This window comes from Choloepus didactylus, chromosome 1 (assembly GCF_015220235.1).
Source record: "Choloepus didactylus isolate mChoDid1 chromosome 1, mChoDid1.pri, whole genome shotgun sequence".
In the NCBI taxonomy this organism is placed as follows: domain Eukaryota; kingdom Metazoa; phylum Chordata; class Mammalia; order Pilosa; family Megalonychidae; genus Choloepus; species Choloepus didactylus.
In genome coordinates, this window is record NC_051307.1 from 25,715,759 (window position 1) to 25,726,122 (window position 10,364).

General features: G+C 35.7%; 1 pseudogene; it reads right to left on the reverse strand.

Moving 5' to 3' along the window:
* Nucleotides 1-1,554: 1,554 nt before the first annotated feature.
* On the reverse strand, nucleotides 1,555-5,799 carry LOC119527464 (annotated as a pseudogene).
* Between the last annotated feature and the right edge of the window lie 4,565 nt (nucleotides 5,800-10,364).

The following is a 10,364-nucleotide window of genomic DNA, read 5'->3' on the forward strand; positions in this document are numbered from 1 at the left end:
CCATGATATAAAGACTTAGGGGACGGCATGTGAGGATTGCAAGTGAGGCTACACTAGAGTAAAAATGATTCCATAGAAAGAAAGAGCCCGAAAAACATCAGCAGCCAATTCTAGACCTAGCTGGGACCCTGGGGTTGCAGCAAACAACATCCAAAAGGCTTTAAAAAGGCACTCAGGAATTCTCTTCTTATAGTTATCACATTGAATTAGGAAATCCTTTATATAGAAGAAGAAAGGAAAATTCTGGTCCCCTTTAATGAAATGTTCTGGGTATAACCTTGCCTTTTAAGATAATTTATATTTTGTTTAAACTCAGTCAATGAAAGCCATATTATAAATATCAGGAGTGACTTTAATCATAGTGTTAATTTAATTCTTTTTCTGCTAATCAACAATTTTCCATGCAAGGTAGTTTCTATGTTAAACAATAATTGCACAAGACTTATGAATATAAATCTTTTCCGAATGAGGTGCACCATTACAGGGATAAAGGATCTTTCTTTTCATTATCAGGGAGGACATATCACAAAGTGGTGTTAAATATCTTTAAAAAATGAATACTATACAATTTCAGTTAATACCTATGTAGAATTTGTGCTTTTCTGATGTGGTAATTCCAGTCTGCTTTTTAAAGCACAATATTATAGGAAATTTAACTTTCTTTTTAGGTACAAATACCACCATTGACTTGGGCTCAGAAATTTACAATAGCAAGGGACATTATGTAATAAAATGCTTGCCATATTTTGCTTTTATTTTAAAAATTAATTTGTGTTGAACTGGTAGCTTTTAAAAAAGATGAGACTTATTGAAAAGCCCATAGAGTTGATTATTTTCATTCCTCTGCAAATAAAAATTGTCATTCCTACCCACAGTTCAGTTTTTAAAAAAATCAGTTTCTATCCATTTGCTATAATTAATGATGAAACATTTTTGATGATGAAACATTAGTTATAGCCAAGAGGTACACAACAATAGACATACTTTTGTTAATTTACTGGAATTTCATTTCAGTCACTGAGGTAGAAGTTGGACATGTGTTTTTCTATTAAAAGAAAAACCCATCTAAGTTTATTATAGTGTTTCAAAGACATGCATTTTTTCATCAGCAGTTTTGTAATGATAATTTCTAAATCAAGCATCACATGGAGATTTGCTTCTTGATATGTGAGTTTTTACCTAAAAAGACTTACTGCTAGTAAGACTGGTACAATGTAAGGTAAAGAAAACAGTGTAGACTGTGTCACAAACAGTATACAGTATTAAGATACATTTTTTGTTCTCTAAAGAAAAGTTACCTTAGAATTCAGTGTGTCTCAGAAATAATTCTGACCATTAAATACACCTCAAAATTTTAATAAGTAACATACACAAAAAAATGAACATTTAAAAAAATTATCTTACACCTAACAAAATAATTTCTTATATCTGATGGGCAGTTTTGCTGGATTTATCTTGGCAATGTTTCATTTTTATAAATGTTTTGTTCTGCTTTTACTCCATTCTGATGAAATTCCACCCCTTTGGAATCACAGAAGAGATGAAAACAATCTGCTACAATATTATGCCTTCCTGAAATGCTTCTATCCACTTCTGAGCTGAGCGAGCATCGTCTGCTTTAAATACATAAAATAACATGCTTTTGTGCACTAATTGAAATACTTTAGATTCTGAATTCTCATCTTTGACTTGAGTGACAGTGAATCCTAATAAAGGTTGACTCTCCAAAGCTGCTACGTCCTCACTTGCAGCATATGTATACAGTACTTTATTTTTTATGACAAACCACAATGTTTCCAAGGTTTTTTATTGCCCTTTGATCTGTACAAGTAGCCACTCAAAGAAGAATCCTCTGTGTTTGCAGATACCTCTTTAAGAGCAGCTGAGATTTTTTCCGTTTTCTCCCTGATGGAATACTATGTAAGACTGATGACAAGGCACTTGAAAGAGATTTGTAAGACCCAATCTTAGGGGAGTGCTGGTGATCTAATTTTTGAAGTTCTTGGAAGCAAGGCTCACATATTCTTGCTGGTTGATTTTTCAGATAATCTAAGCCATACCTATTTGATGAACAAGCTTGACATACAATCTTTCAGCAGGCCTGGCAATGGTGTCATCTCCAGGTCAGCATAAATTCACTTGTGCAGATCATATACATTGTGGCTCTGGTATCAGGAATCCAGATGGGTGCCTTTGATCCAAAGGGACTGACTTCTTTCTTCTCTGAGTCTGCCTTATCAAGACTCCTGTTAGAACGGAATGTGATTCTTTTCCCTGCATATTCTTCTATTGACCTGGAAATCACTTCTTTCCCTTTCTGTGGCAGAACTGGCTGAGAAGATGAAGGAATGTTCTACACTTTCAATCTTTAGTTCATTCTGATATGTTTTTTGACCTTTATTCCAGCCAAGGAGAGTACGTTGTTTAGTTCATGCATCTCACACTGCACTGGTATTGTATATAACAGGACATCATTAAACAGGAAAAACATTCGGGGCTGCACAACTTTCAGGGATAGCTTCATCAGAATTCCTTCTTTTAGAAAGAGCCATCCAGGCTGCACTATTTCATGGTGTCCATTTAAGCTGTACTGAATATGCGTATGTTTCTGGAAGTTGTCTCCTTGTTTCATGGTGTCATTGGCATGGTTGGCTACCTCTATAACAACAGCAAGGGCATCTTGAGTGTCTCTATAATCTCGAGAGTCTTCTAAGAGATTCTTCAAATAAACTGTCAGCAGCAGCCTATACTGGCGAATCCTCTGAACTGGCTTGAGGAGGTAGTGCTTGAGAGCCAGGTCAGCACGGTGTGGGTTCATCTCAAATTCTCTAACAACACAGTGAAACCCAGGTTTTTCTTGCATTGCTCATCCAGCAAAGCTATATTCTTATCAAATTCTTTGATATATGTGGAATACATTTCTAGATATGGTCCCTTCTTTACAAAGATATCAGCAATTCTTTGTTGTTCAGTTCAGTTCAACATTCTTTCCTCCAGTTCCTTCAGGAGATGCCAGTTGAGTTCATATAGCTGAGAAAAGTAGTACAGGGTCTGATTTAAGATCCAGTCCTCAATCACTGGTTTTCCAAGTTGCCTAGAAGCATATGCTTCTGCATCCTGGAAATCAGTATGCAAAAGTTTAACACATCCACAAACACTTTCTCTGTACTCATGACCTCCTTGGCAATATGATGGACTTTATTTTCATTCCAGTATCTTCATCCTCTTTATCTTCTAGCGGGTCAGGTTCTCCTTTACTAGAATCAGAGCTGATATCATCTAAATCAGAACTGTTGATAACTTCTTCCTTATCTGAAGGAAGGTCACCCAGACCAAGGTCCAGCTCATGGTGCCCCTACTAGGATGCTCTAGAACTGTTGAAATGCTGATGTATGGGTCTAATTTGCAGTTGGATATCAGGAGCTTCATATGGCTCTTCTACTTCATAAACATTTGCATTAGTGTCCTTCACGTTGCTGGAATTCTGCCAGTCAAACTCTGGAGTTTTTTCTACAGCCATATTAAATGGCAAGTTCTCATACTCTGGTATTTCCTCATAATGGCATATGTTTTCATACTCTGGCACAAAGCTGCTCATCATAACAGGTTTGCAAGAGGCCTGAGATGATGATTCCCTGGAGAGTATTTGGTCATCCAAAGACTCAGCTCTAGGACTACTGGCTGTGGTGATCTGGCCCCGAGACTTCTTCCTCTTTTTTTGGGATTCCAGGCTGCAGTTATCTGCAAAATAGGCTTTGATGGGTTTCCTTCTCTTCTCTTGTCCTACCAACAAGCCATGCCAATCACTTTCAATCTCCTTCTGCTCACCACCCAAGAGGCTGCCTGTCTCCTAGTTGGCTGTTCTTGGACAAGAATTTCTGAAAGTCACTCTTCATGAAACAGATGGACACTTTCATGTTGAGCTAGTTCTTCAAAGAGTTTTTTCTTTTGCATCTTTGCAAGGCTTAGTGCTCCTTTCTACATCCATAGCAGATAATGATTTTATTCTAGGTTTGGTAAGGGCAGTTGAGATCTCACTATTTGAGGATATGGTGACAGATTTTAAGGATTCTGGGTTTCCTGAAAAGGGTAAAATAGGATGAGGTAATTTCCATACAGGCTTTTCTGAAGCCTGTTTAGGCAAATCAAAGGAAGATGACAAACCATGGTTTTTGGCACACAAATGCTGAAGGTGATTCTTTCTAGACCTTTCTCTGAAATTTTTTCTTCACTTGAGAGACAAGAACTTTTCTCCACAAGTTCCTCTGAGGCAGCCTTTTTAAGTACTCCTTAAGCAGGTAAGCTGTGTCTTTGAGGTTCTTGGGGGACAATTTTTGAGGAACTTTCATCTTTTATTGTAGATTCCTTTTGCATCTGAGGGGCAGACACTCCCAAGTTATAGGCAGTAGGGAAATGTTCACTGCAAGTTAATTTCAGCTGCTTAGGCAGGCTCATAGATTATTGCATCTTATAAAACTGGTCCCTTTATCCATAGGAAGTGACATACTAGAGCCATCTACTGTCTTGCTGCCAGAATTCAAACTACAGTCAGTATCTAAGGGAGGTGCCATTTTTTTCAAAGGATAAAGATTCATGGCACAATGTTTTCTGTGAATTGACTAAGTCTTGTCTGTCACAGTTGGCATCCAGATTCAATTCACTTTTATTTCCTTGCTTTACTTTGTCTACCTGTCCTGGTTACACAAAACATTCTGATAACACATATTTCATTATTTATCAAATTGTCTCCAACAAGGCAAGAATAGCTACTATCTAAATTCTCTGGGTCTTCAGTACTTTCACTAGGAGTATCTATAAATTTTGGTGAAACAGATGAGCAGTGGGTGTATTTCTGGGCTTGGAATTTGGGAATTTTTTTAGTATATGGTACTAAGTGAATTTCTAATGGACCAAGGTCTTCAAATTCTGATTTCTTACTAACTCCATCTGAAGATACAAAAGTACTCCTTTTATCATTCTCCAGAGTTTCTCATTTGGATGAATGAAGATAATTACTGCTTTTTCACTGCCATCCTGACAAGTTCCAAAATTTTTTGAAATTCATCACTAGGAGATTGTGGGTGGTAGTGATCATCAGGAACTTTCTCAAAGCTGGACAGGGATGATGACAAACCCACAAGTTCAATTCTGAATTGCTTTTTGGAATTACTGCCACCATTCATTTCCGGGTTGTCTATGGGTCTGTGTTTCTGTGGTGAACTAAAATGTAACGTGTTGTGTTAAAACATCTTTGAGCTTCTCTTCTAAGATATTTGCTTTAAAACTACTCCTCTGGCTCTTTGCCTTTACACCATGAGTCACATTTATTCCTAGTTTTTATATTTGAGGAGGGCCACCAATTTTACTATTTTCTAATTTTTCACACATTTCTAAGGGCTCTAAAATGAGATGCTTTTCACATGAATTCCTTCTATTTCTAAGCTTATGGATACACTCAAAACTGCAGGAACACATTGGTAAAATATAATCCCTGTTCTGGTCACCTACATTTTTTGCAATTAAAGTTGCCATTGTTTTCAAGTAATTCCTGTTTATGTTCTTCCAGGTTCACCATGTTTTTCCTTGATGGTGATTGCCCAATGTCTTCAACAGGTGAACTCTTAAGAACTTTTGGTTTGGGGGCCATTGCTGGCTTGGTTTCCTTTGTTGTCTGTGGAACACTAGAAATCACGATATCCGGATTAAGTGCAACAGGAGGTAAAACTGGCTTATCATTTGCCACCACAATCTTTGGCTTGGGAGCCACTGGTGGCTCCTAAGTTCCGCAGCAGAAGTCATGATTCTCCATGGTCCTCTTTCAGTCCATTGTTTCAAGTGTTTGGACAGAAGAGAAAAAACCATGCAGCGCCCCCATTCCCCTTCCTGGGTCCCGCGGCGCAGCCAGAGCGCGGCACAAAAGGATGCGGTCAGCTACAGGGACCCCGGGGCGCTCCCAGGCGGGAGCCTCAGGCAGTGGGCAGGCCGGCTTTTAATCATACTGAAAAAAAAACAAAAAAACTTACTTCAAACATAGTCTTTCTTCCAGATTCTCACTAGAGGAGGTTCTAGCGGGTGCTATCAGTCTTTCTATTTTAAAGAAAGACAATATCTACTGCATAACAGCAAATATCAGTTACTTTGAATGAACACATTAATGAAACATTTTCAAGAATTTTGTTTTTGTCATAATTTGATGACTATGTCTCAATTTAGTATGATGATTAACCTAGATTTTTAGCTTTATTGGGAGGTTACCTTTATGTTAAATACCAATTTCATTAAAAAAAGAAAAAAAAAAAAAGACTTTATAGCAATCCTGCAATGAAATATTTACCCAACTGATTTGAAAATTATGTGAGAACTATGTCCATATAAAATTCTGTATGCAAATGTTTATAACAGCTTTTTAAAAATTGCCATAACCTGGAAGCTATCAAGTTCTCTGTGAATAGGTGAATAGATAAGCTGTGTTACACACATACATAAAATGGAATACTATTCAGCAAAATACTAATGGAGTACTATTCAGCAAAATAAAAGATCAAGCCACACAAAGACATGGATGAATTTTAAATGTATATTGCTAAGTGAATGAAGTCAGTGTGAAAAAGCTACATACTGTATAATGGTATATATCTGATATTCTGGAAAAGGCAGTAACATATCAGTGGTTCCAAAGCTTTGGGCATGGAGGAGAGTTGAATAGGTGAAGCTTGGAGGAATTTCTAGGGCAGGGGTACTATTCTTTCTGATACTATAATGGTGAATATATGAACTACGCATTTGTCAAAACCCATAGAACTTTCCAGCACGAAGAGTGAACCTGCTTGGAGGGCAGAGGGAGGTGCTTCCCAAAATGGAATGCAGACTGTGACAAAAGAATCTGACTGTATTACAAATGCATGAAATAACATTGCCAATGGTTATGGGGGAAAATATGCTGACAGAAGTAACTTTGGAAACAAGTGGAAATTGTAAGACTAAAGGTAAAACAAACCACCATAAATGCTATACTCTAGCTGGTTAGTAAAGTTGCTTGAAATGAGGGTATGGGCTAAGAATTCTGAAATCAATCAGCATACATGTATACTGTAATTGAACATTTAGTTAAATGGATTGCAGATGGTGGGAGCCAGATTTCTCACTATTGGAGTGGGATCTTATAAAAAAGCAAAAAGCAAAGTCTAGATTGATCCATGTAGTAAGGGCTTAGAGTTGGAGACATTAGTATAAATGTATGTTTATCTTAATATAGACACCAATCATTACATATAGAAATGCATTTATAGTTAATGTAGGCATGTATATTTGCTTGCACAGTCAGCTGAAAGGGCCTAGAAGCAACAAAACTCTAGGAACACCATGCATACTTAGTGCTCATATCTTGGTTTCTAATGCCATTCTCCAATAAAAAATCAAAAACAAAACAGGGCTCCTTGGAGAAATGGCTGATTCTAGAGTAGGAGCAGGGAATGTACAAGGTGAGCCTATAATACCTTGTAGTACCAGAAATTAAAGAAGCATTAAAAAAAAAAAAAAAAAAAAAGATGGGGTATCCATAGGGATGCAGGAGCTAGCATAAAGAACACCCAATGGCCAAACCTGGAATGTTCAAACAAGGAAATAAACAGTGAAATATTCAATGAATCATAACCCATATTATAAGATAAATATCTATGTGCCCATAGTGATATAAATAAATGATTGAAGAAATAAATATTGGATGATAATAAACATCTCCCATGCAGAAAAATTCCAAATAATTAGTGCAGATACTCTGCCCTCAGGGAAGTGGAACATAACTTTCTCATTCTTAAGTGTGGGCTCTGCATAGTGTCTTCTTCCTTTCAAAAAATACAATAGGTAATACATAAAAACAATTTACTTTACTTCTGTTCAGTTGTCTATTGCTGTGCTTAAGAATAACCACAGAGCTCAAGATTCTTGAAAACAACCACAATTTCTTATTTCCCATGGTTGATTCTATTGATTGAAGCAATTAAAAAGGCTGCTCTGGTTTAAAGGAGAGATTAGCCCCCATCCCCTACCATTAAGGAAAATATTACAATATCTCATTGTGCGAAAAACAGATGTGGAGGGGTATAGATAGTACTGTTTTATTTGTAGATGACTTGACAATTGATGGAAGAAACCCTACAGTTTCTACAAAAGAAAAAAACACTGTTAGCAAAGTTTCAAAATATATGATTGGTATACAAAATTAAATTACTTATCTATATACTAGCAAAGAGCAATTAGATATTGAAAAAATACATTTATAATAGCACCGTTATAAAATATATAAGGATGAATTTGCCGTAATATGTGGTAAAACAGCACACTGCAAACAACAAAATATTATAGAGAAAAAATAAAGACCTAAACATATGGAGGAGGTCCAGTGATCAGAATACTACATGTTGTTAAAATGCCTATTTTCCATGATTTGGTCTGTAGCTTTAATACAATCCTCCCCCAATTCTAGCAGGCTTTTTTATTAAATAGAAATTTACAAGCTCATTAATTGAATAAGGGGAGGAAAAACCCCTCCAATTAATTAGCAGATAAAAACAAAGTTGGAGGGCTTACTCTGCATCATTTCTGGGATTGTTGCCATTTTTTCATTAGAAATCTGTTCCCTTCTCTCCTTCATTCTCCATAATGTCCTCTAATTGGATCAACTGGGTCATCTTTCTTTACTTGTCCCAAATCTATTATAGAAAAACAATGCTCACAGCACTGAAAATATTGTTCCAAACCCAACCCTAAACAGTATATATATTTTATTATTTCTGTAATCCTCCTTGCACCCAGATTGAATTAACCTTTCAAAATTAAACATTTCCTCTCCTCTATCACATTTGAGCTTTCCCTTCCATACCTGAGTTTTATTCTCTTATTAGAGAATTTGACAAGGCTTTTCCCTCAGAGAAGTAAGTTTCAAAGAAGACAAGATTTTGGAATTTCTTTAGTAGGAAGAGCATGGGGAAAAACTGGGAATATATGCATGATATAAATACATTCATATACTAACACTGACATATGCATATTCCATTAAAATAAACAAAAACAAAATTGAAAGTGGACTTATAATGAAATGAAACACTTGCTTCATTATAATTGTTTTTTAAAAAACTTTTCAAATATTACCTATAAATACATATCAAATTTCATTATAATTTTATGAGGAAATCAGCCTTCAACAAACCAATACAATTAATTAGATTGTATGTGCTTGTAAATTAATCTTGGAAGGAGCATTTTATGTGAAAGAAAATAATTATTCAATTTTAGACCACATAAAGATAGAAAGAACTCACTGTTTTATATATATATATATATATATATATATATATATATATATATAATTTTATGCTTGACTGACAGCCGGTTGTTATCAACTACTGTTTTCCCAGGAAAAGTCTTAATCACATTAAAATTTATTTAAAAACATGGTTTTAGTATTTTATCAGGGGTGCAAACTTTTCTTCCAGAAGATGATTATGGAAGAGATCACACCAAAATGTTCTGGGTTAGATTCCCTTGGGTACTTTAATACTGATTGTATCATGAAATATAAAACAGCCGAGGTCAGGGCTCCAGGTGAAGTTTAAATACAAAAAAAGAATACATGGAAAAAGAAGAAATGGAAATTGGGAAAGAAGAAGAGTGAAAAAGTCAGTTGAGTCGTTTAACTGCTCCGGGATACTCTGGTATTTAGCATTTGTGGAAATGGTTTGACTTGTTCAGAGCTTGAGATGATTGACAGTTATATTGCTGTGTTCGCCCCAGTGGTTTATGACTACCACATATTCTTGACCCAGGAGCAGAATTTCAGAGGTTTTTCAAATTTTATTCTATGCACTAGCAGCTGAGATAAAGCAGAATATGTGTAATATGGTGTCCAGATTTTCGTATTCAATGAGAAAAATATGAAACATTCTTATTCTTAAAATTTTCCTATAGTTTCTGAGAAAAAGTAGAGAGTTTCCATAACTTCATGATTCAGGTAGGTGGACAAAACTACAAACTAAAACTAAAATGATCCTCTTGAATGGTGAGTAAAATGACCATTCAATTTGTATTTTCACATTCCAGAAAGGATTTCAAAGCAAACAAAAGTTACTTGACATCCTTAAAGCAATAATTCATCAAACTTGAAACCATTCTTAAGTCCACAAGGATGGATTAAATGGAAAATATATCTTAATAATGAAACACATAAATAAATAAAAGCAACTTGCCATATATATCAAAGTCAGTAAACATCTCCAAGAGTCAAGAGACTGAGTTTTCAGAGTGTTTACACAGTAAACATAGAGTAATTGTTGAAATGTCTGCTCATTGTGCTAAAGCTGTTGTGT